Raw genomic sequence first — 16,953 nt, forward strand, 5'->3', positions numbered from 1 at the left:
CCCTCCCTGTGAGTCCCCTTTTACTCTGTTCTGGGAATCCACATATTTCCTTCATGTCAGAAAGGATGCAAGAAGTAATAAACCAAATATAAAGCAAAGTTAGTTTGATCTCAATTGATGTTTTAACTCATTAAGGTTAATGGTTTCTTCTAGGCATCTTTCTTGCACACTTAAATGGCAAAAATATGTCAAAGTCATGTTCCCCTCAAGAGAAAAAGAAAGTTCAAAGAGCAAGAGATATCGTTGGTCTTAGTTTGGAGACCAAGGAATCCTATATTCTTCAACTTTTCTGGCTTTTGGGAAAATCTAGTCTCTGTTAGGTGATGCTTACTTCACCTAACAAGAGAGAGTTCATTTGGATGAAGACTGGGCTCATTAGTTATGAGAAAGAGGAAATGAGCAGCGCAGACACACAGGTATTAGAGGGCACAAGGCCCAAAATACACATCCTCCCTCCAGCTGTCATTTGCATTTGGGCTTATTTTACCATATCAACATCAGGGACCTATATAGATTATTTTAAAGATTTTGTGTATTTACTTAATTATTTGAGAAAGAGAGGGTGCATGGGAGGGGGTGAAGAACAGAGGGGGGAGGAGAGGGACTAACAGACTCTGGGCTGAGCATGGAACCCCTCCATGGGGCTCGATCCCACCGCCCCAAGATAATGACCCTATCCAAAACGAGTCAGAAGCCCAACCAGCTCAGTCACCTCGGTGCCCAACCTGTGCACAGTTCTAAGGGATTATCTCCCGGCTCCCGCCCTGACAGTGTTTCCTCTGTCACACCAGCCACCAAGTGTCCCATCACGGTCTGACAGACACAGTTTAAAGCCGCCAAAAATAAGGGTTATGGCCCCTAAGGAAAGCCAGACAATTCCAGAAGGCCAACAAAACCAGCATATGCCTAGGTGCCTGGCTCACTCCCCAGTGCCCAGGCCCGGGGGCTTTCGGTCTGCAGAAACCTTCTACCTTCCGGAAAGCCAAGCTGCCCCTCCCCAAGGCTGGGTCAGGGTCCCCTGCCCAACCCCCCCGCGCCCCCCCCCCGCCACAGGAGTCACCCCCTGCATCATAAAGGCCATCCACCCTTCTCATGCCCTATAGATCACACCCTCTGTGGGGTCAGGGGCCTGGCCCCACTTGTCTGCTTCTGGGTCCGCAGCACCCCACACAGCACTGGGAATGAAGGAACGCAGGAAGGAAAGAATGAATGAAGTGAAAGGTTCCTTTCTCAGGGAACAAAGGCAGGGTGGAGGAGATGCCATGGTAAGAAGGAGGCAACAATACGCTGGAGAGAGAGCCAGTGACAGTAGCTTGTGGCCTCTCGGAAGCCATCGCTAGAGGCCCGAAAGGACTGGCACTGCCCTGCCGAGCTGCTGGGGGATATTCCAGGCGGCTTGTATTGAAGCATTTGAAAAATATGAAAAGCAAAACCTGGAAGAGAGGAAATCATTCAATGCGGGGATCTTACTCTGAAAGAAGCAAGCAGGTAGGTCTAATAAATCAGGATTTTCCCCTGCTCCATGGTGTGTGGAATGATTTACTATGTCCATAAAGGAAATTAAAGGACTTGGAGCCGAGAGACCCTCCGGGGGCCTGAAGCCTGGACGGCGCAGACAGGGCTGTGTTTGAAGCCGTGGCTCTGAGGCCGAGGAAGTGGACGGCTCGCAGCTGCCCTGAGTCCACAGATGACAGCATTCAAAGAAGTCGCGGAGTCACTGGCAACTCTGTCCCACGGCTGATTAACACCATGGAACGTGAACCCAGAGTGGGGAAGTTGCCCATCAAGCCGCAGATTTGCTCCCTGGGTCCCCGATGGCAGGACTTCATTCAAGGGTAAGGCCACTTCTGTGGCCCCATAAAATTTCCTATCGCTTGTAAAAAAAAAAAAAAAAAAAAAAAAAGTAGCAGAATGCTTGAAACAGAGCAAACGTGCTCAGGCTTCACCATGATCAATAAGTGTGTAGAAAACAGAATAAAAGTGGTTTCGAAGAATCTTGACTTGATGAGCCCATTTTGAGTTATGCAAGAAACCAGATACTTGCAGAATCCAGAGAAGAAAGTGGAAATCTTAAAGGAGCAGGAAGCTTCAGCCTAGGGAAGGGACGACCTCTTACTGAGACGCCCTCAGTAGTTGGGTTCAAGTTCAGCGTAGTAGTCTTTGAATGGGAACCAAATGCGCATGAGCAGCGGCAGTGACACCTGCGTCACATTTCCAGCGTCACCAAGGCCACACGTGTGGCCCTGACACTAGAGCCGAGCTTTTCTTAAACTCTGATGAGTTACTTCAGATAAAGCAGAGGTCCCAGACTTTTGGAATTTATGTAACATGAAAATACTACTAATAATAATAATGATGGAAACATGGAACCAAAATAGAATGGTCAGGGGTTTTTCTTCCTGGTTAAGTCAAAGCAAAAAGGGAAAAGAAAAAGAAGGAGAAGAGAGGAGGAGGAGGAGGGTGCTACTCTCTACCGTCATGATTTTGAGGGGAAAAAACGGACAGTTTAACACCAAAAAAAATAAAAACAAAAAAACAAACCTAAGAACCTACTCTTCAAATTAAGAAGACATGACTTTATATTTATGAAAAAAAAGTCACTCATTTTTATTTTCTCACAGGCAGGCTTTGGGGAACCAGCAGATGGACTAGCAGAGGATATGGGCTTGGCAGTAGCAGGAGTTCGACTCCTGACTCTGTCACCTGCTTACTAACTGGGGCAGGTTGCTTCCAGTCCCTACCACTTAAGCACTTTTTTCTGGGAAGAAGGGATGCTCACTTAAGGGCAGGAAATGAATAATAAGGAAATGAATCTGTCACATTAGGGAGCCAAGGGGAGAGAGGAAAGGTCTCCCTTAGTACTCCCACCTCTGAAGCTGCTCCTCTTCTGCACCACAAACCCTGAGATCACGACTTAAGCTGAAACCAAGAATTTGCCACTTAAGTAACTGCATCACCCAGGGACCCCAGATGAGGTCAAGTTTAACTTGTTTAATGAGACTCCCTAACAGGGAAGAGGACAAGATCCCGCAAAACCTAGGACAAGGCAGGGAGGGTTGTGGTGTTAAACTGTTAAATCATTTTGTTCTTAACATCTGAGTCTCAAATCCAGAGCCTAAGCATTTTCCTTTAAAATCTGCGTGCCGTGTGTCTGCAGGAGGGAAGTAGGGAAAAGTATGATCACGCTTTACTCTCTCTCTACATTTTACAGCCACATGTTATACTCTGATGTAAATCTTGCAGCTAGAATATAAGATGTTCACAGCCAAATCCCTCCATTTTTTGGCAACACAGGCTCCATCTGTCTCTGTGGTCGACAAACAAATCAATTTCATTCTAAATCAAAATGATGGGTTTCCTAGCAGCTTTAGGGGGTTTCCAGCACTGGCCCAGGAGAATTCTGGGATGGGCAGGACGCAGAGGCCCCCTCCCACTTAACTCACCTTTTTCAGGTACCATCTCTAGTCAGGTGAGGTCAAATTTATTTATTTATTTATTTATTTATTTATTTATTTACAAAGATTTATTTATTTGAGAGACTGCAAACGAGCATGAGCAGAAAGGACAGAAGGGGAGAGAGAGAATCTGAAGCAGACTCCCACTGAGAGGGGAGCTGATCTCACGACCCTGAGATCAGATGTTAAGGACAAAATGATTTAACCTCTTCCCTGGAATACTCCAAAATGCTATTCTAAATGTTGATTTGCTCAGAATTAGAATGGAACTCCATAGCTGGCTCACTTGAGAGGAAAATCAAGGGCAAAGAACAAAGGCCCTGCCCAGGGTCACCTCGGGGACTCTCCCTGCATCTGCTGTCAGGAGAACTGCGCTCTAAACCATGCTTTGAGGGCTCATCTCTTTTGCCTGTTTCCCCATAGCAATGTCAAACTAACACCAGCCCTTGCTCTCCAACAAGATGGTTGTGAAGATCAAAGAACATTGTAAGTTTGAAAAAGTTCATAGCACTACTATGAGAGGATACCATTGTGATTATAGCCATACTAAGAAAATTTCAGGTCTATTCTTTCTTTAAAGGCCTAATGTTTAAAATTAAAATATTAAATAGAATCAGTGCTTGTCTCGGTCTGAAAGAACTCATGGAAAACTCAGCTTTCAGCCATGGAGTAACCTAGATACCCTTGAAGCTCTGCCACCCCTGAAATGCTAGGCAAGATGGGCTCCAGTGCCACTGTGAATTCCAGTCCTGCAATCTGTGGAGCCTCTACAGGATTCTTGTGTTTTCCAGAATCTTCTCATGGTCTTTCCTCACCTGAATTCCTGCTTCTTTGTGTTGAAGATTTGGGGAGCTGCGGAGGGGTGGGAGGCAGAGACAGGGAATACAGACAGGTTTTGCAAATGACATATCTGATAAAGGGTTAGTATCCAAAATATATAAAGAATTACACAACTCAACACCAAAATAATAATAATAATAATAATAATAATAATCCAATTTAAAAACAGGCAGAAGACATGAACAAGCATTTCTCCAAAGAAGACATACAGATGGTAAATAGACACAGGAATAGATGTTCAACATCACTCACCATCACAGAAATGCAAATCAAAACCACAATGAGATGTCATCTCATACCTGTCAGAACGGTTAAAGTCATAAACACAAGAAACAACAAATGTTGGCGAGAATGTGGAGAAATGCTCTGCTTGTGGGAATGCAGACTAGTACAGCCACCCTGGAAGACACTATGGAAGTTCCTCAAAAAATTAAAAATAGGGCAACCATACAATCTAGTAATCACACTACTGGGTATTTACTGAAAGAATACAAAAACATTAATTCAAAAGGATATATGCACCCCTATGTTTATTGCAGCATTATTTACAATAGCTAAATTATGGAAGCAACCCAAGTGTCCATCGACAGATGAATGGATAAAGAAGTAGTCTATATCTACAATGGAATATTACTCAAAAATAACAAAGTATGAAATCTTGCCACTTGCCACAACACAGATGTATCTAGAGAGCGTAATGGTAAGTGAAATAAGTCAGAGAAAGACAAATATGATTTCACTCCCATGTGGAATTTAAGAAACAAAACAAAGGGGGGAAAAGAGACAACCTAAAAAACAGACTCTTCACTATAGAGAACAAACAGATGGTTACCAGAGGGGAGGTGGGTGGAGGGCATGGACGAAATACAGGGGAGGAGGAGTGCTCTTCTCACGATGAGCACTGAGTAATGTATAGAATTGTTGAATCACTTTAAGTACACATGAGACTGTACAACACCATATGTTAACTATGCTGGAATTAAAATCATTTTTTTTAAAGACAGATTTTACAGCACAACACAAAAGCTGTCACGGGAGATGCTGGCCTCCACCTCCCCTGGTCTTTTTTCTCCTGCCTCCCTTCTCAGCTCTCCACGTGTCTCCCCCTTGCCTTTGGGAGCAGACCTCTCGAATTCCACTCATTATCCCCTGAGGAGTGACTTCCCCTTCCTGATGCCTTGGTGCTGGCTGCCATCCAAAGGGTCTCACCGCACCCAAGCAGGTTCATCAAGGCAGTTTTTTTCAAGCAGACACTGATCCTTAAGAGGAGTTCAGATGACAGCTGTTAAGACAAGGACCCCTGGCTAGGGTAGCACCTCTGTGAGAACAAAACTATTCTCAGAACGTGGTTCTCTCCTCTGACAGCCATCGACATCAGCACGCAGCTTGTTAGAAATTCAAATTTGGGGCAGCCGACCTGTAAAACCAGAAACTCTGCAAGGGCAGTCCAGCGATCCGTGTTTTGACAAGCCTCCAGGAGATTGCGATGCCAGCTTGATTGGGAGAACGACCGATGATCTGAAGATGCTCCACGTATCTACGGCACCTGCAGTTAGCCCGCAGCTCGGTGCCTGACCCTAGTGCATCCCAGTAAGCACTCATGAAAGAACCAAGTAGACAAATACTGTGTGCCCTGCTCTCCGGTGCTAGGCGAAGAGGAAGAGGAAGCCATACGAAATTCAATTTCTGCTCTTGTGACTTGAAACCCATCGTGAGAAAGCAATGCGAGAGCTTGTAATCTTAGAGCAAGAAGTCAACTTACAGATATTCAGCCCGTGTTTGGGGGGATGCCGATGGGAAAACAGACACTGCACACAACTTGAGGTGCTGAAGAAGCAGAGCCTGCCCAGGACCCAGCTCACCGCGGTTGTCCTGGGATTTCCTGCCTCCACAGCCCCTCTGTGGTGAAGGGTGATTAATGGCTGGATTTCGTGGTTCAGCCACGAATCCATCAGGGCTCTCGGGGAGAACTCAGTGTGGGCTGGAGGAGTTAGAGAAGGTTGTGCCCCTAATGGGGAACTTATGCTGGGCTTCTTTTCAGAACAAGAAGGATCTGGATGAGCAGAGATTTATAGGATTTTCTTTTCCGGTTTTGGTAACTTTCCAAAGCATGAAGAGAAAACGTGGAGCAAGCTTTTCTTTAGTGGACATAAATTGTGTATGTCCAAAGAAGGAAGCTGGATCCAAACGGCCAAACCAAGATGTAGGCCAGACCTGCAGGCCTAGCATGAAACTGCGGCTGTGCCTTTGGCACACTGCCACCGGGCAGGTGGGTCCCCAAAAGGAGCTGGTCTCCTCCTTTCTCAGCATGCCCCATGGTTCACCTTTCCCTTCACCTCAGTGATGCTCTTGGCTTTCTCATGACTCTCTGCTTAAGCATGTCTGCCCCTCCTCTCTTGTCCATCCCTTCTTGGTTAATTCAGCAGCAAAGTGTGACAATTTCTTTGACTTGGAGTTTCCCCACCCGTATGTCTGTGCTGCTGTCAGCAAAGGGTCCTCCAGGTAGCCATAACCTTGGAGTACTTGTGGTATGCACGAAGGAGAGTGGGAGGCGTGGAAAAGCCAACTGAAACCTTGACCATTTCCCTTCAAAGAAAGCAGGCTGGAGCCCAGGGGAGGAATAAAAAAATGCCAAATTCACTAATGTTAGAAAGAATATGACTAACCTTCAACCTAGAGCATATCAGAAGAACAAGAGCCTTTAAGGGATACTTATCATGAAAACTTTAGCAGCAAAATCTGACACACCACACGCATGCATGAATGAATGAACGGAAAGAGGCGAAGAAAAATGCCTGCAGAGCTTTTCAAGCCCTTGAGGTGTAAAACACCAGTGCACAAGGAGATACTTGTCTTTCAACAATGTGATAGTGCAGTGAGCTCTGGGGACCCCACCTAATTGATCACAAGTGCCTTTGTTAGGATTTTTGTTAACTGGAGATAAATATGGCCTGTTTGGCTACCTAGGTGATAAAACAAACTAATCCACAAAAGAAACAGCTAGTAGAAATTCAGACTAACTACAAATCATCTAGAATTGCTGTGGATCTGATTTGTTAAAAACATTGGCTGCTTCGTCCCAGGTTTCTGTGTTGAAGGAAGTAGTGGGAGGGATGCGGAAGTGGCAAGTGAAATGTAAAATCAATAATTCAATAACATAGCTTCTTCCTAAAAAAAAAAGAATTCCTTTCTGTGTTAGACTCCGGAACAAGCCCAAGCAGTTATGCTGGTCACGTAGCAAAGAGATATCTGTGTGTTCCAACATCAGCAAATACAGCACGGCTGTCTCCTAGGGACCACAGCATAGTTCTGAAGGTCACTGAGCAACTTCTGACCGGAAATCTAGATAGCTTTAATAGTTAGGCAGCAATGTACTTCATTTTAAAAACACTGTCTTTTATCTCATTTTTAAAAAGATTTTATTTTGAGAGACAGAGAGCACGAGTAGGGAAAGGGGCTGAGCTGGGAGCCTAACATGGGGCTCAATCCCAGGACCCTGAGATCATGACCTGAGCTGAAGGCAGACACTTAACTAACTAAGCCACCCAGGTGCCCCTTTTATCTAATTTTTTAAAGGTCAGCTCACCCCACCTTTTTGTGCACTTTTTTTTTTTTAAGATTTTATTTTTTTATTTGTCAAAGAGAGTGAGCACAGGCAGACAGAGTGGCAGGCAGAGGCAGAGGGAGAAGCAGGCTCCCTGCTGAACAGAGATCCCGATGTGGGACTCCATCTCAGGATGCTGGGATCACGACCTGAGCCGAAGGCAGCCGCTTAACCAACTGAGCCAGCCAGGCGTCCCTTTTTGTGCACTTTTCTGGGCAATTCCTGGAAAATGTCAACATCTCAGTAATGAAGTTGCCATGGGGCTTCTGTGTTGACAGGGTTCCCTGAAACCCAAACACTGCCCAGAGCAATGTTCCTGATGTCGGTCCCCATTTGTCAACGAGCTACAGAGGTTGTGGGGGATAAGGTTTGGGCCTGGGGTCTCCGCGACACTCAGCCCGGAAGAGAGATTCGCTCTTGAGTGTCTCTTTCCACCAAGGAATAGTCTCCAGAGTGCGAGTCAGACTTCTCAGACTGTATCTGCCTGACCCGGAAAGGTCTAGTGCTCTTCCTTGAAAGTAAATGCTTCTCATCATCATCATCATTATTATTATTATTATTCTCAGATTGGTCCCCAAGGAAGAGAAAGAGTGGATCCTGAGCCAAATGTTTATTCAGTCAAGATGAGAAAACTCAAGCCGCTGAAGGGAGAAATCTGGCAGAGGGTACAAAAAATTACATGGTGAGGCTTCTATCACAGATTCAAGTAGACTCCTCTCCTTCAGCTTCCCAAACTCTACTCTTGGTCACCATTTGTCTCATTTTAATCTATCCAATTTAGCTCTTCCGCATGTTATACATTTGGCAGTCACTTTGTGTTTAAGTGATCCTCAAATCCCCCTAACGCTCAGGAACCGCGATGCCCAGAGCAGAGGTGGGACACGGAAAAGGGTCCTCGCTAGCCTTATGGGACCAAAATGCCATTTGAAAGATCGTCCAGTATGGGCCCAGGTGGTTTCCTGTGTGAGCCAGAATCATTCCAGGTGGGGAAACAGAATATATCAGAAGAGTGAAAAGGGGGCACCTGGGTGGCTCAGTGGGTTAAAAGCCTCTGCCTTCAGCTCAGGTCATGATCCCAGGGTCCTGGGATCGAGCCCCGCGTCGGACACTCTGCTCTGCGGAGAGCCTGCTTCCTCCTCTCTCTCTGCCTCTCTGCCTACTTGTAACTCTGTCAAATAAATAAATAAAATCTTAAAAAAAAAAAAAAAGAAGAGTGAAAAAGCCAGTGCTCTCTACTCCCAAAGAACCAACAAACCAGGTGGGAAGGCAAGATTTAAACAAAGGCCAACAGTTCTATAAGGGTCAAATGACAAGAAAGCCAACAAAGGGAAAAATGACACAGAGCGACTGCCATACGTTCAAGAAAGACCACAACGTGCTACAAAAAACAAACAAACAAACACCAGGTATGACAATAGTAGCAGCTAGAATCGCAGCCACATAGCTCCCTCCTGTTGGAAAGGAGCAGAGGTGTTTGCTATAGGGCTGCGTGGAGGGTGTGTAGGGTTGCCATGGCGGTGAGGCATGGGCAGAGGTGGCATCTGCAGCGCTGAGCCTGCTGCTGGCCATACTGGGGACACTGTGTGTTGCTTTCCTAACGCTACAAGTCATGGAAATTGTTCAGTTCATTATCTGATCCTCCTTTACTTCCAAGCCGGTGTCTCAATAAGACATAACGAATTTTTTTCTCATTTTAGCACATTGCTCTTTTCTATAGGACATTAAAAAAAAGAAGCAGCAGCAAAAATGTGACTTGTGTCTTGTTTTAGGGACAGAAGGTAAAACAGGCAGTTTCCACAGGCTGGTTCCTTTGCAGTGTGCCATGTAGCTCCTGGGGAGGGACAGGGAAGAGGGGGACAGGCCCTGTTCCAGGCTATTGCAAGAAGGGGAAGTCATATGGCCTCGTTAGAGCCCAGCTGGTCTCAGAGCCCAGCCACTCCCCTGGCTAGTGCTCAGGCCCCAAATAGCGCAGGTTCCTTCCCTACTCCCCTTTCTCAGACCATTCCCTGAGTCTCCTGCAGTTGAAGGGAGAAGAATGTGTTTACTTTCAAGACGAGGACCTTGAGCCTGAAACAGGATTGGCTGTTCTTATTAAAGCAGAAATTTGGGGCCGAACAGGGCTATCCTGAGAGAAATGCACTAGTTTTAATAACTAAAAAAGCTTGTGCTGTTGGTTGTGCATGATTACAAACAAGGGTGTTTTCAAAGAACTTTAAGACCTCTTGCTGTTGGAAGACGGACTACCTTGGCTATTTACTAGATCAGTTGCAAGTAGAAACTACTCCTGAAAAAAGTACGGCTATCTATAGTCCAAAACCATGGAAACCGGCTCTCTCTGCAAACAATGAGCCTGCCTTCAGCCAAGGCAGCGAGAGATTCTCATTTCTCATGAATTTCTTCCAAATCCCGAACAGCAAATGCCTTTAAAATGCACAAAAGAGCAAGGAGCCTACTGAATTGGCAATTATTCCTGTTCCTTTTTAGCAAAAGAGGGGAAGGCATAAAAGATCTGTGTTTTGCTACTTTGGGGTTTCCAAAGACAAGATGGCCTCAGGACAAGTTAACCCTCCGTGGAGACAACTGCTTGGAGCTGCAGTGGGAAAGTGTTTGGCGTTTTCCTGACCAAGGTATGTTTTCTTTTTCGGCAAAGGCTTTGTTCCAGAGGGAAAACGACATGTACTAGTTCCAGAATGAACCCCATAGAAACCACACTGCTTTCAACAAGGTTACAGTCAGCACATAGTTTTTCAGTTATAAACCACCCTCCCCCTCATTCTACAATCCCAGATCGTCCGCAGTCTGCTTTCCAAACACACTTTTGCAACAAATAGTGATAACCCGTATATGTTGGAATTTTAAATATGCGCTGAATTGTAGGTCATGTTATCAGAGTTCATCCTTTCAAGGTCAGACCTGTTCACCCAGTGGCTGACCCATGCAAAGCCCAGAGACAACTGAGGCCTGATGCCGGGGGAGGCTGTCCACCCCAATTCAGCCTTTCTACCACGCTGCCTGCCTCCCTCCCCCACCGCATTCCCACAGAGCCACGGTGGTGTCCTTGTGGCAAGGACCCTCTCTTCACATCAGCCTGCTGGTCAATGCATACGTTCACATGGGTGCAGAAGTTAACAGCCCAGGATGGTTTATTATGTCCTCCTGAGGACTTCTCTACTGCCCTGGAGCAGGCTAGGTTACCGCATATGTTCCTGAAAGATCTTGCACTTCTGCTGTCCTAGTCTTTGTCTCCCGCTCCCCATCTGCCACATGACGGAGAGCTCCATTCCATCTGCCACCCGGCCACTGGTCCTCAGTTCAGTGCCCTGCCCACAGCAGAAGCTCAGTGAACATTCCCTGAACATTGCTGGAAACAGGATGTCCCCAGAGACCCATGCTAACTATCCGTTCACTAGAAATGAATCTCTACTGGTAGAATTTTCAGGAGAAAAGTATCTGAGTAAAAGACATTTAGAATAGAGGGAACTTGTGAAAACCCATCAAGTAGGGTGGCACCACTTTACCAGTCCTGTAGCCTTCACAGGGTGCTAGAGTCCTCTTGAGACTGGGATTAAATCTATGGCGCATCTTCTACCCAGAAAAAAATGCGCCTGCACGCACACAAGCATGCAAGCGCGCGTGCACACACACACACACACACATACACACATGCAAGCGCACGCGCACAGATATGCATGAGCTCTTGCCTGCAACTTCAGGGAATTGAAGGATAAGGATCCATTGAAATATATTACTGGGACCCCAGACTACGAACATCTGCTCCATTTTACTTGGATACTTTTCTCCATTTCTACGTTAGATTTCTAGCTGCCTGAGGGCAGGAAGGAAATCTTGGTAAGCCCTGTGTCTATGAGTAGTGACCATCATTGCCTGAACGTAACGGGGGCTCCATGAATGGTCAGAGAAAAAGTGCACCGTACGGAGAAAGGGTAAAGAGTTGACTCTCAAGACTCAGCAAGAGTTCTGATCTTAAAATTCTACCAGGAGCTCCTGCACTTTCTCTCTCCCTGTCCACGCCCACCCCCAAAGAAACAGGAGCATCTCTGTGACTTGCAGAGCCAGGACTAAGGGGTGCTTCTGACATCGGTGCACAGTGAGGGGCCCGGGAACCTGTAGCAGACTGGTCCAACATCTATGCACTGTCCTCTGTGGTGAGAGGGAAGGTTGTGGGACCTCCCCGGAGTGTGCTTTGAAAACTCTTGGGGGCATTTTTTGGTTCTCACATTATTTCGGGATCACCATCACTTTTTTGCAATATGCAGGCAGATGCCAAAGAATTGTCCCAAGTCCCACGTCACCTCCCAATCTGCCCTCAGATATTCACTTAGGTGAAAATGTGCCTATCATTTTGTGATCCCGGATCCTGACTCTGTTACATACACACCATCACAAAGTAATCTGCCGTGCGTTTACTGCACGCTGAATTTTTCAAGAATGCAGCTACTGCTATAGTCAATGTAAGATTGTACACTGTTTGTTTTGGAACTTTTTCAAGAGTTGTTCACCTTTTGAAAAATCACAGTGCCAATGTCTACACCTCGGGTGGGATTTGTATCCCTAGAGTGCCTACAGCAAGCAGATGGCTATGAGAGCTACAATGTTGACGATGATTCCATCCAGACTTGCAAGCTCTGACCTCATGTCTTCCAGTGTCGCGATGCCTAAACAATAACCGTTTACATGCATGTTCTTCTTTCAAGTTGTTTTTAGTACTTCTCCTTTATATTCTAGTCAGGGCACCCGATTGATTTTTTCAATTATGTGAATAAGTAGGTTTTATTACCTAGATATTTAGTTTCAAGGGAGTGAAAGGAATACAACAAAAAGTTTGCTACAGAAGTGTGACAGCGAACTGTGGCAATACCATTTAAATGGTGAGTCACCAAGGATGCTCTTAACCCAGGCGCCTGGGTGGCTCAGTCGGTTAAGCATCTGCCTTTAGCTCAGGTCATGATCCCAGGGTCCTGGAATCAAGCCCCACATCGGGATCCCTGCTCAGCAGGGAGTCTGCTTCTCCTTCTCGCCCTCTCCCTGCTTGTGCTCTATCTCTCTCTCTCTGCCAAATAAATAAAATCCTAAAAAAAAAAAAAAAAAAAGATGCTCTTAACTGTAAGTAACAGTGCACTAATGTGGTTTAGACTATAAAGACCATTTCTTCATAGAGCAAGAAGCCCAGAGATAAGTAGTTCTAACGCTGTTTTAGTGGCTTCATGAGGTGGAAAACAACCCAAGTGACCTCCATCCTTCTATCTGCTGTCTTCAGTGTGCTGGCATTTGTCTGCAGTCCACTTCGTTTGTAGCCACAAGGCAGAGGCACCGATTTTCCCTTGCATGGCTCTTTTATCAAAGAGGAAGGGTTTTCCCCAGAAGTTCAAGGGAAGACTTCCTTTCTGGTTTAATTCACCAAGACTTCCTTGGATGCCCATAGCTGCAAGGGCAGCCGGGAAGGCCAGTCCTTTCTTACGAAGTAAAGTGGGCTCTGCTGGCAAGGAGGTGGGGAAAGGACGACTACTGGTTACCATCAGAAGTGTTTGCCACTCACTGTAGTACCCTGATTCACAAACAACAGACAAGACCAAGAGCAGATAGTAGATTTAACTTGATGCCTCTATATGTTTATACTTCAACTAGAGTGTAAGACTGTGCATGCAGACTCTTAATTCTCCATGCCCCTTTTGTTCCTCCTTGCCAGAATTTGATCCCAATGCAAAGTAGTATGTTCTGTGTTCCAAAAAAGATACTGAACTTTTGTAACCTGCCTCGGGGCTTTGCTGTGGATCTCAAATGAGAATTTGTGCAATTATACAAAACGCTTTACACATGCAAGGCATTCTTAGTCTGATAACATCGATCCCAAAGAATACTTAAGGGGCAAAACTGTAAATTTATTTTAAACTCGGTTTCCCACCCTAATTAGGAATGACAAAGGGACAAAAACATCTGTGTGAGATTGAAATTTGACAGCGTAACTTTCAAATTCAGAGTAGAGACCTGCTAGGCTACCCTACTTGAATATTGAGAATGCGACCTTTTAGAAAAATACAGAACTAGACAAAAAAGAATCATTATAGACTAAAAATACAGTGAGCAAAAAAGAGAACAATCTGTGCTGTTTTAATTCCCATAGACCACATTCTGTTCAAGACCTAGACCACAGTTTGGCAGCAGAGCCAAGAGCAAGGAAGGGCAAGTCTCTTCCCTCTGCGGCTGTATGGTGAAACGCTCTCTCAGGGCTCCGCAATGGAGGCAGAACACGGGGGACCACGTGTCTGGGCTTGCCCAGGAAGGCCCTGGGGTACTCCTATTACTCCCACTCTAATTACTAATACCTCTCTTCTTTTCGTCCTTGGAGGTGTCCCGGGTTGGGTGATACATAATAAATGGTCACCCCACTAACTGATGTTAAACATCAACTCATCCCCAACCCCCCCAGCTCTAGGGCTGGAGAAAATAAAGCTAAAAGAAAGAGAAAGTTATAGGGCTGGGGAGTTGGGGCAGAAAAAGTTTAGCAGGAGGAAAAAAAAAAAACTAGGCAAATTAAAAAATAAAAAAATCAAGCATCAATTAGAAAGAACAGAGCTCCAGAATGCCATTCCTCCAGGTAGTCTCCTTCTCCCCTGGGAAGCTGGGGGCGGGAGGCGGGGGGTGGGAAGGAAAATCTCAAAATGGCCAGATGAATGGATGGTTTGTTTCCCTCCAAAGAGGCTTACAGCTGGACACCAATAGTCCGAATACCAGCCCCGTTTCACAGGCAGGCTCCTCCGGCCGCCAAGCGTTACAAGCCCTTCACAGAGTAGCAGATTTTAAAGGTGAATTGAAACTATTTTAAGATCCCTCTAGGGCAGCAGATGGACAGAATGACAGATTGTTACTACGGTGGAGTTATTTTCATTCCTGGCCCAACTGTGTACACAGCACTGTAGGCTCGTGACCAGTGGAGTTTGCTCTCTGAGCAAGCAAGATGCGTCCTGTGAAGTCGGCAAAGGAGGGAGGTGGGAGCCAGATTACAGGTCCTTCTAAATGAAATTTGAAAATACCGACTAGGCCATACTAAGGCTAGGCACACCCCTGTGAAACTCTGCTTTGACCTTATCTTTGCAATCCAGTTGGGAGAGAGAGGAGTTACATGGACAGAAAACTGTCCTTTCAGGAGCTGGTCAGTCAGTCAAAACCCGAGACATCTCTGGATTGGACCAATGCCACCAAATGCTTTCACCAAAATAACAATACATTCGGTATAGCTCAGTGGTTAAGCATTCCAGTTCTGGATCAGAGAGCCTTGACTCAAATCCCAGCCTCACCAGTTACCAGAGGCTTTAGGCGCGTTTCTCAACCTCTTCGTATCTCAGGGGATACAAATGGGGATAATTATCCCACCTGCTTCATAAGGTTATTGAGAAGAGTTGATGAGTGATATGTTTAGAATAGTGCCTGCTGTGTACTAGTGCTTGTTAATGCCAATGGTGGCTGTCACCATTATTTGATGCATAACCACAAGATTCCATGTGTATATGTACGACTTGCTTATGTACATGTACGACTTGCTATGATCAAAGTGGTGAGCCAGGGTCAATGTTTTATTTTGTCTTGTTTTGTTTTCAGAGACTAGCCAGGGCTACTTTGAGAAGGATCCCATCTTCCCTCCCTTGAGTAGGCTAGTGGGGAGAAGGTTTGGGGAAGAACAGAGATACTATGAAACACAGTAACAGGGTTATATAACTCTAGGGCACTTCTGTGCTGCCGTAGTTACAGAAACATTGAGAGATGGAAGGAGTAAGAAGTTGATCGCAATTAGAATTCCCTGAAGCTGGGCAGTTAGGACTAGAATGTTCTCAAACTACAAACACTGGCTAGGAATTTACGCACCAAAGCACTTTACTAGGACCCTTCTGTGTGGCAAAGATGTATACCATGCTCAATGAGCTCATTCATTCATTCATTCATTCATTCTTCAAATCTGTAAGCATGTATTAGGTAAGGCCAGGAACTGTTCTAGGGGTTAGAGACAGAATAATGAATACAACAGGGCCCAAGCTTAGGAGACTCTCCAAATATAAGGGACGCTGACCAATAACAATCATCAGATGTGACTTAGATATGCAATAGCTTGGCGAACTCAGGGTGCATAGAGAAAGGTGCCAAACGCCGTCATCTGATGTGTCACAAGTCAGTTGCAGGTCTTTGGAGGTCCCAGAGACTATGTATGGAAGAGTTTTAACATGGGTAATTCCTGATTTGGTTCAGATCGCAAAAAGCAGAAAAATCTCCAATTCAATTTTGCATCGGCAGCAAGAGGAGAGAGGGGCATTGGATGTGACAGGGAACAAATAACACACACAGTCTCCTTGCTGACAATCTGGTGAAGTCAGGGTTACTGATGCCTTTTGATAGGTGTGGAACCTAAAGCTGAATGTTTAAGTAGCTCAGTCAAGGTGGCTAACTGTGGAGCTGCAGAGCTGGGTTAAGCAGGTGGGCGTGGCTCCCAGACTTGGTTTTTCCACTTCCAGCTGGGGCTCAATTCCAAGAAGACTGATGGAGCCTGGCTAGGACATTGTGGAAGAAAAACTGAGAGCATATTGTTACATTCAGAGTGATAGCAATAGATTTAAAACTAGATTGTAGGGGTGCCTGGGTGGCTCAGTGGGTTAAAGCCTCTGCCTTCCGCTCAGGTCGTGGTCTCAGGATCCTGGGATCAAGCCCTGCATTGGGCTTTCTGCTCAGCGGGGAGCCTGCTTCCTCCTCTCTCTCTGCCTGCCTCTCTTCCTACTTGTGATCTCTGTCAAATAAACAAATAAATGAAAAAAAAAAAACTAGATTGTATTAGGAAACCAACAATGCCAGGTGTACCCAGGTGTGCTCAAACCTGGATGACAATTCAAATAAATTAAGTTCATCAGTAATGTCTCGATAAACCCAAAGACAAAGAGCTCATTCATTCGGAGGGATAGAACTGCCCAGTCAGTCAGATTGCTTGTGACCTCACGCTCCCTGAGACGCCCATATGGCCCAGGGCTTTATACAAATGAGCACTGGATAGTC

This window comes from Lontra canadensis, unplaced genomic scaffold (genome assembly GCF_010015895.1).
Source record: "Lontra canadensis isolate GAN:19392208 unplaced genomic scaffold, GSC_riverotter_1.0 scaffold47, whole genome shotgun sequence".
NCBI classification, from domain to species: Eukaryota; Metazoa; Chordata; class Mammalia; order Carnivora; family Mustelidae; genus Lontra; species Lontra canadensis.